Raw genomic sequence first — 13,770 nt, 5'->3', positions numbered from 1 at the left:
ACAAGGTACTCCACTATAAGTGTGATCTCATCACTCCAAATCCTCAAACAACCAGAAACAACTTCCACAAGATTAAGGTCAAAGTTTCCAACAAAGCTATACTCATATCCAACTAGGGTCAACCATACCATTATCCTTTCTAGCTACTAAAACAAGCGCTAAGACTCCCCAACAATGTAGCTTAGTCTCACTCTCATACCATACCTCAAGTAGTAATTAAGATCACTCACTTAGACCAACTAATAATTCCACAATTGACATTTCTCGTATGGTAACATACACATTATCAAACCCTCATATCCCAAGCGACTACGAAAGCCAATCACAAACTCGATTTACTTGGTCGATCCTACATCCTCAAATCCACCATTCCATTTCATCCATTTTAAGTCAAGTACTAGGCACTAGTATCCCAAGACACGTCTCACTACACTTCCCGAGCTTTTCAAATCCCAAACATAAACAACAAAGCCAAGTTCTATAACCTTAGTAACAAATGCAACTCACACTTGACACACAGAATCCACCAATCAAATATACTCACTTATCAAAGGTCTAGGTATAAGAATCATTAAGTATGTCTCATCACACTACCTAAGTCTTTCCAACATCGCAACCTCTCAAAACCAGGGTTAAGGGTCAGAAACAAACAAACAATCTCCTCAAAAGTTGAATTTACCAATCAAGGTTAACATTCCTCGAAAGAAAGATTACTATCAAAAAGGCGTTAAGGGAGGATAAGGAAGGAACAAAGGACAAATTAGGGGTATAAGAGTAGTTTTCACAGTAGAACAGAAGAGAGTTTAGAAGAAGGATAAGCACTAAGAGATAAAGAATAAGGCAAGGTACACAAAGAATGAGAAACATCTTCGAGAAAGTAGAAGCATTCTTCAAAGGTTGAACAAATCTTCAATCCTCAGCAATAGGCACCAATCTTAATCTTCACGTTGATCAGTTTACGGTTATTGATCCACGGGCATAACAATTATAAAATGACAATCAACAAACATGTTAGAACCTAAGAAAGAGCAGACACACTACAGACTACCACCTTAGGTCCTTAAGTCTACCCATCTCTCATTCATTATTCAAGGTCAAGTTCAAGTTTAAATTTGGGGTACACGTGTGTGCGTCGGGAGCAACATATGCTCTGATACCAACTGTGACACCACGCGATAAAGCGGAAAATATAACTAATAAATTAAAGCGGAAATTTATGAGATTTTAAAAACTTTTAAATTACTAGTTAAAGATTAACACGCGGGTGCCAAAAGAAATGAAACAAATACTATAATAGACAAACTTAGGTTATTACAACCCAATTCTAGAAAGCGGGGAAAGGATATCCCACGAATAAACAAATAAAGGATTCCTAAACTAGCAAACTAAGATCCAAGGGTTTAGTTCTCGCTAGCCCACACGTCTTCCCCACGTAAGCATCTTCACAACCTGTCATTCATATAAACATGAACGCCACAGTCAGTGGGGAGTAACTCAAGGTTCTCCCAGCCACAAAATGTCGAAACACAGATAAACAAGAACATATTAGAACATCATGAATATAACTATTTGATGCAAGCACTCAGACATGAGACTAACATTCAAAATATGCGTAGTCAATCATAGATAAGGCATATGATACATCCAACTTTGAAGACCAAACAACATACAATACATGAAATGGGACTACTAACATCACATAATAAGCAAAGCATCCGGCTCAGAGGCTACCTTTAAAGCATGTCCGTGACACAAGTCCTTAAGTACCTTGGCTCAGCGGTTACCTTTAAAACATGTCCAAGGCACGACCTCTAAAGTATCTGGCTCAGCGGTTACCTTTAAAACATGTCCAAATACTACAAACAAGTGCCCGACTCAGAGGTTACCTTTAAAACATGTCCGAAGCATCACACATAAAGTATCTGGCTCAGCGGTTACCTTTAAAACATGTCCAAATACTACAAACAAGTACCCGACTCAGAGGTTACCTTTAAAACATGTCCGAGGTAAAACAAGCAAGTATCTGGCTCAACGGTTACCTTTAAAACATGGCCAAATACAACAAACAAGTGCCCGACTCAGAGGTTACCTTTAAAACATGTCCGAGGCACAACAAACAAGTATCTGGCTCAGCGGTTACCTTTAAAACATGGTCAAATACAACAAACAAGTGCCCGACTCAGAGGTTACCTTTAAAACATGTCCGAGGCACAATAAACAAGTATCTGGCTCAGCGGTTACCATTAAAACATGGCCAAATACAACAAACAAGTACAACAAACAAGCACAACAAACAAGCACATAGAACGGGATTATTAATGTCACATTCATACTTATGGCTTGCATCTCACCATAAGTACGGATGGAAACATCAATCCTGACGACCTTATCGCAACTAGAGGGCCTATGGCTCACCCCTAGTATCTGATAGGACCGAGACTCAGGGACGGGATGATTAATGTCACATTCATACTTATGGCCTGCATCACCATAAGTACGGATGGGAACATCACTCCCGCCGATCATATCGCAACTAGAGGGTCTATGGCTCACCCCTAGTATCCGATAGGACCAAGACTCAGGGACGGGATTATAAATGTCACATTCATACTTATGACCTGCATCGCCATAAGTACGGATAGGAACATCAATCCCGACGATCATATCGCAACTAGAGGGCCTCTGGTTCACCCCTAGTAACCGATAGAATCAAGACTCTCACATCCGAACAATACTAGACATTATCTAGAGTACGACTCACTACAAGTAACTACTTATAATAAATATCTCATACTTGTATTTTATTAATAAATATTCCACTTCATAAATTAGCATGCCGGTTAAATAATATAAATAAAATATAACAAGTAGTAATGAATAATTTACGTCATGTGAAAATTAACGGAATAAAATGGAGACAAGCATGCGTGACCTATTCATGAGCCCACTACAAAACATAAGCTTGGCCCAACAATCAAATTATGTGGCAAGTCCAACACATTAGACATGATAACCCAATAAATGACCCACATGAGCCCAACAAATGAAGCCAAAGGAGCCCAACCAACAAAACTTAAAGGACCCAACAATTAAAGCCAAAAGAACTCAACAAGTAAAACCAAATGAGCCCAACAATTTGGACCAAAAGAGCCCAACAAATAAAACCTATTGAATCCAAAAAATAAAACATAATATGTAAAAGAACAATATTTAACGAGTCACGTTATATAAAACACGAGACAGAAATTCAAATATTTCGAATAAACTAAACTAGAGTCAAAACAATCCTGTCATGGCCTATATTTGAACGAGCTAAATAAACACAAACAATCAAAACGATACAAGCTAAAGCTCAGCCTCCATTGGCTTGGCTCAATCACGCACATCTATATTTAGATCGATCTAGTTAGTGTAAGCAGATTAGACAGGCAAATTTAATGCTTTATATAGTAACTGAGAGAAGGTGCAGTAGAAGAATCAAAATAACAATAGAACATTAGAGCACAACACGATGAAACTAGGGTGAAATCTCAAGAACAACTATGGAAAACACATTCAAGTATTCAACCTAAGCAAAGGTTCGATACTTATGTGCGACAAACATGAACTGCAATTCGCAAACTAGACACATCATTCGCTAAAACCGTGTTTATTACGCAGCATCGACCTTAGTAGCTTTCTGCAACTCATTCTCCAACTCACCCACTCCATTTCCACACTCTTCACCACCATCAACACCGATATAAATGGAGAGCGCATAAAAACAGTCTATTTCAAACATCATCTTGAGACGGAAATTAGCATACAAATGGGAAAAAGCATAAAGAGTCGGACTTTATCAAACAAGAGCTTATGAAACGACATGTAAGACGGAAATTTCGACATTTTGTCGAGTAACCTATCACCGTTACCTCATGATTTCTTCGAATAAATGGCCCCCAAAGCTTGAGTATTCCACCGGGTCTTCGAAACCTTCATCAAGGAGGAAGAACACGAAAGGATTGAGACAAAAACCGCAACTTTTATAAGACGGCGAAAGACGAAACCACCACAATGACGAGACTTTCTTACCTTAAAAGAATGAGGAAGGAACGAGGAAGCTAATGGTGTAAAAATCTTCGAGTTTGGTCGAGAAATGAAGGAGGGATCTTGGTTTGAAAGGGACGAAAATGGTTATGGTACGGCTCTGATTGTTTTGTTGTTGCTGCTGCGTATTGTTGTTTTTCAGAAAAGAAGAAGAAGAAGAAGAAATGAGGGGGTGGGGGTCACGGTGTACAACAAGGACAATAATAATAATAATAATAATAATAATAATAATAATAATAATAATAATAATAATAATAATAATAATAATAATAATAATAATAATAATAATAATAATAATAATAATAATAATAATAATAATAATAATAATAATAATAATAATAATAATAATAATAATAATAATAATAATAATAATAATAATAATAATAATAATAATAATAATAATAATAATAATATATAAAAGAGATATTTAGAGGTAGGGTGTAAGAGGGTAGGTAAGTGTGTTGTCAATATAGGATAGGTCGAGAAAAGATTAGTCTCACAAGTGGAAATGTGACGGTCTATAGCTAGACGGAAGTTAAGACGGGAATTATTATTATTACGGTCATTATTATTATCCGACCAAAAATACGTATACATATATTTTTATACAAATTATGTCTTAAAAATAATATTTAATAATACGTATTTTTATAGAAAAGAGCTTTTATATAATACGTTTATAAAAATCGTGTTTGACATAAAATTAATTAAAATGAATAATTCAAAAATATATAATAAAGTAATTAAACGGTTTAATAAATTTTAAATGTCAAAATGGAAAATTCGCGGGTGTTACAGATAATGTGAAAGTGTTATGTTAGTTTGATGGTAACTTAATACTCCCTCCCAGTCAAAATAAACTTCCCTATTTCCTTTTCCGTCTATTCACAATAACCTCCCTATTTCCTTTTTTGGTAAGTGTTTGTGTGGTCCAAATTTAATTGTATGGTGGGGTAGTGTATTTGTGTGGTTGAAATTTAATTATATGGTGGGGTAGTGTGTTTCCTTAATATTTGTGCCAAAATGAAATGGGAGGTTTATTGTGAATGGGAGGGAGTATAACGCTACTTTGTTACTTTATGGTCGCACACCCAATTTTCCGTATGAAACTTAAGAGACTGTTTATGTTAGAGTTGTGTTGTCATAAACTTGGTTGTGTACCAAGTGTAATTATCTATCTTTGTGATAGAGTAGAAAACTTATCTTGGCTTTGTGACCAAGTGTAGTATTTTCTTGGTGTTCCGGGTGTAATTCCAGAGCAGTTATATGTTACCACCCGTGCTTGTAGAATGACGTCTTTAGTTGAATCCTCCTTGCGGTCTCCTGAAACGATGAACAAACTGAGGGCTCGGCTTTGGACCGAGCGAACTCACTCCGACGCTCAAGTCAGTAACTTAGAGAGGTAAGTTGTTGTTACTTGGCGAAGTACGTATTGTAGAGAGATAAGGAAGATATTACCAGATGAATAGTGATTCTTAGGTTAAATTGTGGATCCTTTACTCAATGAGAGTAGAGGAGTATTTATAGACTTTCACCTTTTGTCACGTAGTGGCCAAGTGGCCAAGTGGCTAGCAGGTGGAAAGACTGACCTACCCCTCGGCCGAGGGACCCATGGCAGGCCGGCGGTCCCTGTTGACTCACCGCCGAGGGGTCTTGGATATGAGTTCGCGGATGTGTGCCCCGGCCGGGACCCATCTGACAGGCCGACAGGCCTCGTCGGTTAGGCTGCCTAAGCCGTTGACTTGCTGTGGATATCTTTGACCTTGCTCAATATGTTGACTGGTCAGCGGGTGCAGAATATGCCCCATCAATTTGCCCCCAGCGTAGTCTATGCCGTGGTATGGGCTCCGATGTACGTTGAGCGTATATTCTGCGTAAGACCAAATTTTCTGCCCCGGCTTCTTCTACCTCGGCGTGGCTCTGCTTAGGCCGTACCATATCCCCCCTCCACATGCTTGTGTAATGGACATCCGATGTGGAAAAGGCAATGACGCTGGCTGAGACCAGGGTTGAGAGTGCCGGTTGTTTCTGATTGCCCCCTGGCCGGTGCTTTCTGGCTTGGTTGATCATGTGGCCGGCGGAGAGACGGATACTTAGGAATTTGTTGAGGAAGATGAACAGCGGGAGAGATATGAAGGGGCGTGTTGAAGACGCTTGGTCACTGTTGCATTGATTGACATTCAATTGTTGCAACGATTGACATTCCGTGGTTGCATGTCCGACACGTGTCCGTTTGTTGATTGGTGATGTTTCATGGGCCGAGCCACGATTGGTCCTTCTTCATGGGCTTTCCCCTATAAATAGGGCGTTAATCCCAAAATTGGGCACCAATTTCATTTTCTCAAAAATTTTCTTTAGACTTTCAAGGGCTTTTCTCTTCTATTTTTCGGTGTCACTACTCCTAGTACTTTTCTTCAAGGTAAACCAACAAATTTCTCTTTTTAACTTGTGAGTTTTGTGTAAACATGTCTTCTCGCGATGCCGGAACTAGTAAACCGACGCCGGGGGGTTCCGCATCGCGTCTTGATGAGGAGGAGATGCTAGACGCCATCCCGCTAAGGTCTGGGGGCCCTAGGTCTCCTTCTCCTGAAGTTGATCCTCAAATTTTGGAGGAATGGGAGGATGATGATGATGTTGATGACGACGGAGATGATTTCGGTGATGATGCTGAAAGGGCTCATCCTGATGGGGGGAGGCAGTACGTTATGGATCACGGCGAGGCTTGTAAGGTCCGCCTTGACCGTGTCTGGACCCATAAGTTCGCCAGTTGTTCCGGCGAGACATTTTTCGAGGGCCACTTTCACTTTGGCAGGGGGTACAAAATTGTTATCCCTGAGGAGGGCCAGGCCATTTGTTGTCCTCCACCGGCCGCACCGGCGTATACATCCCAGAGCACTTGGAGTACGGGCTCCGATTCCGTGAATGATTACGTTATGGCCATCATTAGGGCCATGAACGTCGCTGTGGCCCAGCTGCACCCGTTGGCTATTAGGATCATAGTCGGCTTTGTCTGGCTCTGTCTCTTTAAGGGGGAGGTCCCAACGGTTAATTTATTCCGTTGGCTTCACCACCTGCGGCCGTCATTTTCTGGTCGCGTCGGATGGTACAGCGTGCAAATGGAGCCGGGTTACGTCTCCGTTGATAAGCTGTCTTCTTGCAAAGACTGGAAAGATCGGTGGGTGTACATTGAGGTGCCGGATGACTATCCGCTGCCCCGGTCCTTCCAGCACCAAGTTAATTTGCGGTGCGAGACTAAGGCGGAGCATGACAGATGGGTTAAACGTAAAAAGCTTAAGATGGACGCCGACAAGGTCCCTCTTAATGAGGATGAGAGGCTGGCGATGAGGCTCTTTGAGACGGACAAGAGTGGGGTGTCGAAAAGATGGATCCCCCCGACGCAGATCATCCTTCAGGATGAGTCTTTCTGCCATGTCGGCCTCATACCGGCCCTGGCACGGGTGAGTGGGGTCGGCGTGAGGCCCATCTCTGCTCTCAGTGTTTCTGTTTCTTGAATTTTGACTTATTTCTACTTAACTCTTGATTTGCTTCCTTTGCAGACCACTTAGGACCGGACCTGTCTGAGGATATCCTTCGGAGGATGGGGCTGCACAAGGATAAGACCGTTGCTGATTTGCACCCTAAGGCTCTGGCCCGTGATCGCAGGACGTCGCCGAATGATCTGATGGATCGAATCGAAAGGCCTGAATGTGGAGGCGGCCCAGGCAAGGGTAGCTAGTAACATGCCGCGCCGAACGCGGAAAACAAAATCTTCGACGGCGATGGCGTCGACATCCGTTCCACCTTCCGTCCCTTCAGTCCAGAAGGAGACGGTGGAGATCGTTGACATTACCGATGGGGGGGACTCCGATGTGGAGGGATCTCCCCTTATCCGTAAAAGGAAAGAGCCCACCCCTGCTGCGTCGATATCTGCTGCTATCGCCGCTAACTGCCGGCGAGGAGATGCGTCCTCCGAGTAAGAAGGCCAAGCATGGTACAGATATATCCTGTGGCCCAGACTTAGCCGGTTCATTAGGCGTTCCTGATGACAGGTTCTCCGATACGTCCATATATACTTGACACGGGTGCTTTAATTGACTTTTTGTAGATCAACTCCGTCGGCGTACCGCCGTTCTCACGGTGCGGCAATTGGAGAAGTCGCTGAGAAGGCGGGTGATAGAAATGTCACCGTCGATCCCCCACTTCGGAAGGTTTCCCCCACCGAGCTTGTGGCGAGGGGATGAGAATAAGTAAGAGGTCGAAATGGACTCGCTAGCCGGCTCCCACATTACGGAGCAAGAGGAGACTATGGCCGAAGGCGCCCTCGAGCGGCTAAGGCTGGAACTCGACGCGGCGAACAAGGAGGCTAAGAGGGCCAAGGCCGAGGTGAAGAGGCGTCCGTGCTTTGAGAGGAAACTCGGGGAGGACGCCGAAAAGGAGGTCCTTGCGAGAGAGCCAAGGCCGAGGCTGCGGCGGCCGAAGTTGCTAAGGCGCGGGAGATGCGTGACCTCGTTCGAAAGCACGCCGACCTTTACTTCACGCAGAGGAACGATTTAGGGACTTGTTCCGGGTCCGGGGAAGGTGGTCCGGAACAAGGACGCTATTATCGCCCAAAGGGAGGAGGACATTAAGACACTCCAAACCGTGCTCCTCCCTAACATGTGCGCCCAATACGGGACTGGCCGAAGAAGCCGCCGGGGAAGTGATTGAGGAGCTCTTTCCTCTGGATGGCTCCTTTCCGTGGGACAAATTTGACGAGCTGTTTGATGACAAGCTCGAAGCTAAGGAGGAAGCCGCGAAGGAGAAGGCCAAGGAGGAGCTAAGGGTGAAGAAGGAGGAAGAGGTGGCCGCGGAGAGAGCGGCCCTTGCTGAGGAGGCTAAGGCGGCCAAGGAGGAAGCCGAGAGGTTGAAGGCGGTGAGGCCGCCGAGGCCGTGGTCGCCGAGAAGGCCGAGACTAAAGAGACGACCTACGGGTCGCCCATTAAGGACGATCTTTGCTAACGCCGCGATGGCAAGCAGCAACGAGCATAGGGAGACGGGCGGTCGTCACCGGCTCACCGGCATCTCGGATAGTTTTAGTTGTTCGGGGCCAATTATTAAGCCTTTCCTCCCGCCATCTTTTGGCGCTTAACTGATATCTGTAACCTTTTGCCTTTCTTTTCCTTGTATTTTGTACAACCTTGGTAGGTTGTCTTTTGGCTTATCCTTATGGGGACGGCCGTCGTCTGCATTTCTTGTAATTTGTTGAACATTTTTAATAAGAGCTCGTTTCTTTTGCCTCCGGCTTGGCCGAGGTCTTTACCCCATTTTTCTGAGTTGTCTTCTTGCGCTAGTAGTTGAACATCTTAACTGTAAACGTTTTCACTTTGCCTCTGGCTTGGCCGAGGTCTTTTCTCGTCTTCGTCTGGGTTGTCGTCTTACGTTATTAATTGAGCGCCTCTTTTGTTTTCGCCTCGGCCTGGCCGAGGCAGTCTAGAGTGCGTATCTCAACTGTTTAACGTTCCTAAGGAATGTTGATCGCTTTTGCGAGTATCACCATTGTCTTTGGTAGTGATAGCTAGTGGCGTCTACCTCTTGGGGTGACTAACGACGGCGCACCTTCTTGATGATGATGTATGCGTCTACCACTTGAGTGACTAACTGCGGCGTCTACCTCTTGGGGTGACTAGTAGCGTCTCTCGCTTGGGGTGATCGACGACGCGCACGCTTCTTGATGATGATCGCGTGGCGTCTACCACTTGGAGTGAACTGCGGCGTCTACCTCTTGGGGTGATTTGTCATAAGCGTCTACTACTTGGGGTGATAACGACGGCGCACGCTTGATGATGAGATCGCGCCGTGGCGTCTACCACTTGGAGTGACTGCTGCGGCGTCTACCTCTTGGGGTGATCGCCGTAGCGTCTACTACTTGGGTGACTGCGACGGCGCACAGCTTCTCGATGATGACTGTCGCTCTTGTCGGTATGACAGTGTGAGCCGGTACCTGTTTCTGATAGTGACTATTTGGGAAATGAACACTTTGATGGAGAACTTGGACGATTCCTCATTAGATATAAACATGTGTCGGGGTACCCACAGTTGTCTTGGGCACCTCCGGCGTTTTACAAGGTACTCTCTGAGATCGTCAGTGTTCTAACGGCTTATTAAAGGCACACCTTCCTAGTTAGCCGTCAGTTGCATCCATGAGGTCGCCCTCCTGTTGTAAGGATGGGCTTTTCCCCTTCTCCGACTTCTTTGCCGCTTTGAGGGATTGCATGTTGCATCCTCTGGCAGATATCTGGACGTTGACCACCTCGTCCTTCTCGTCCTTGGAGACGAGCTTATGCGCTTCCCCCCGGTCCGAGACATACATCAGTGTCAGGGCCCGTATGGACATCACTGCGTCGGCCTCGCTCAGAGTGACTCGGCCGATAAGAACATTGTAGGCGGACGAGCCGTCAATGACCACGAACTCAGCTAGGACATTCTTAGCCGCACTCCCTTCGCCGAACATCATCGGCAATCTGATTGACCCCAGGGGTACTAGGCCGGCCCCGGAGAAGCTGTACAGTGGACTGGTGCAAGGGCTTAGGTCCTTGACTTTCAGACCGAGGTTGAGGAAGCACTCCCTGAACATGATGTTCGTGTGGCGCTGTGTCAATCGGCACCTCTTGACCAGGTGGTTGGATATGTCCAAGTGGACTATGAGTGGGTCGCTGTGAGGGGTGATGACCCCCTCGTAGTCCTTCTTTCCGATAGTTATATCGGGGATGTTGGAAGCGGGGACCGCTGTTTTGGGCACAAAGTTGATGGCCTGATACAGCTCGTTCAGGTGCCGTTTGTGCCCATGAGCGGACCCACCATTCTCGTTGCCCCCGATGACAACATGGATCACTCCTATCCGTTCAAAGACGGATTTCTTATTTGATCCGCCGGCCTCAGTCTTTTGGCCTTTGGCAACATACTTGCCGAGGCTCCTCTTCCGGATTAGCTCTTCAATGGCATTCTTCAGATGCCGGCAGTTGTCAGTAAGGTGACCGGTGTGGCCGTGGTACTCACAAAGATCGGCTCGTGTCACCGTCTCCCTTCGGCTTGGGGTCCTTTCCCATTTCGGCCCTCGCCCTTGCTCGGGCGAAGACCTCGGCGGCGATACAACCGGGGGGTGTGATCAGCTGTGCCGCCTTTGGTGGTACGTTCCCGAACTCCCCGGCGCCCGCCGAGCTCGCTTCCGGGCAGATCTATCGGCCGTGACCTATTATTGTCACGGCGTCTTTCATCCGGGTTGTCCTCCCGGTGGCTCTTCTTCTCTGAGTGCCAAGCCTCGCTGTGGCCGACCCAGGTCTTGTGATAGTCCTCTACCTTAATGGCTTGGTCGGCCATCTTCCTGGCGGCGTCTAAGCCCAGGCCTCCGGACTTGATGAGCTCGTTTTTAAGTCTCCCCTTGGGAGGCCTTTCATCGGCGCAAGGCGCCCTCCGGGATTAATCTCTCGAATCTGGCAACCTTGGCATCGAACCTCTTCACATAGCTTCGTAGAGACTCGCCCCCTCCTGCCTAATAGTTAGGAGGTCCGATGTCTCCACGGCCCTCCTCTTATTGCAAGAGTCTTGGGCTAGGAAGGCGTCCCTTAGGTCGGCGTAACGATATCTGCGAGCCGTCGGGCGACCCTTTGTACCAACTCCGAGCCATCCCATGCAAGGTCGTTGGGAAGACTCGGCACCAGACTTCATCGGGTTGTTCCCACACCGACATGTACGACTAAAAGGCCTCGGCATGGTCGGTGGGGTCGCTATCCCCTTTGTATGTGAACGCCGGCAATTTCAGTTTGGTTGGCACGGCGGTGTCAAGGACATAGGCACCGAGGGGTGTCGACCACGTGTCGAATGACACGCGGCGATCGGCTCCTCGCATTCCTAGTCCGCTCCTCTCCCTCGTCTTGGGTGGGGCTTCTCCTCCGACTATGGTAAGTCGGGCTTCTTCTCCGACTACGACGAGTCGGACTTCTTTCACTTCTACGAGGCGGGCCTCGTCGGTGCCGCGGCGACGCTGTCCTCCCGCGGGTGCGGGAAGGACTTAGGTCTACCACCAGCGCACGCCGGGCTCCTCCGGCGTCTTGACGGGGCCGCTTCTTCCGGTGCTCCATTCAAGTCTCTTGGAGTCACGTTAAGGCCCCCCGGTCTCCCGGACGGGTTCCGCCGCTCTTGTCGGTGTGACAGTGTGAGCCGACGTACTACCAATGAGGTCCAGGAGTAGCTTCGGTTTTGCTACATCAACCACATGTCCCATGATGGTGACCTGGTTGGCGAAGCGGCGGCGTATCTGGTATTATTGGCATCCCGTACTCCGGTTGAATTACCCGGCCGGTGGAGGGCTGCGCAACTCCGAGTTGTGGACGGTATCATCTTGGCGAACTCGGTTTCGTCGATTCGAATACCTCTTGTTGTTTTGACATCTTCTTAGCTTTTTGGGTGGGTTTTTGTTTTTTGTTTTTTTGTTTGGGAATGAATGTGACTAGCTTCTAGTATCTTTCCCCACAGACGGCGCCAATTGTTCCGGGTGTAATTCCAGGCTTATATGTTACCACCCGTGCTTGTAGAATGACGTCTTTAGTTGAATCCTCCTTGCGGTCTCCGGAAACGATGAACAAGCGAGGGCTCGGCTTTGGACCGAGCGAACTCACTCCGACGCTCAAGTCAGTAACTTAGAGAGGTAAGTTGTTGTTACTTGGCAAAGTACGTATTGTAGAGAGATAAGGAAGATATTACCAGATGAATAGTGATTCTTAGGTTAAATTGTGGATCCTTTACTCAATGAGAGGAGAGGAGTATTTATAGACTTTCACCTTTTGTCACGTAGTGGCCAAGTGGCCAAGTGGCTAGCAGGTGGAAAGACTGACCTACCCCTCGGCCGAGGGACCCATGGCAGGCCGGCGGGCCCTGTTGACTCACCGCCGAGGGGTCTTGGATATGAGTTCGCGGATGTGTGCCCCGGCCGGGACCCATCTGACAGGCCGACAGGCCTCGTCGGTTAGGCTGCCTAAGCCGTTGACTTGCTGTGGATATCTTTGACCTTGCTCAATATGTTGACTGGTCAGCGGGTGCAGAATATGCCCCATCACTTGGATTAGTGGCCAAGTGGGAGTATTAACTCGGTTGTGTGGCCGTGTTGGAGTATTGAATTTTATAAGTTATGTAACGGCCACCATAAATTGGTTGTTACAATTCTCTCCCATTAATCCCCTTAATAAATTGTATATTAATGGGTATATTAATTCTCCACACTAAATACCTCTATGTGAGGTTATATATTCACCAATTAAGCATTTGGTGAATACTACTTAATCCATATAATAGGTAACACAAGTTACTCACAAATCTCTTAGTCTACCATCTATGTGACTTGGAATTTGGGGCGTGGAAATATACCGGGACTCTAGTAGCCGCTGGAGGTACAATATACAGTAGTGGACAGTTAGCGAACACAACGATTCAATCGCTTCCGCGTTAAAGTAAGTCCTTATTTTCTTACAGGTTGAATTGGTTTCGGTGTGTGAGTTTGGGTGGTTGAAGGTTGGTTGGGTCCGTGATGGCTTTGTTATATTTAGTTGTTCTTGCTTTTTATTATCTCCCTTTCTTTCGTAATCTCTAGTATCCTGGTTTTCAATTCAATAACTTCCCTTTTCGAGGGAATTAGCTTAGTAGTTTGCTTTA

This window comes from Silene latifolia, chromosome X (genome assembly GCF_048544455.1).
Source record: "Silene latifolia isolate original U9 population chromosome X, ASM4854445v1, whole genome shotgun sequence".
Taxonomy (NCBI): domain Eukaryota; kingdom Viridiplantae; phylum Streptophyta; class Magnoliopsida; order Caryophyllales; family Caryophyllaceae; genus Silene; species Silene latifolia.
Note: the sequence above shows the minus strand (reverse complement) of the source record.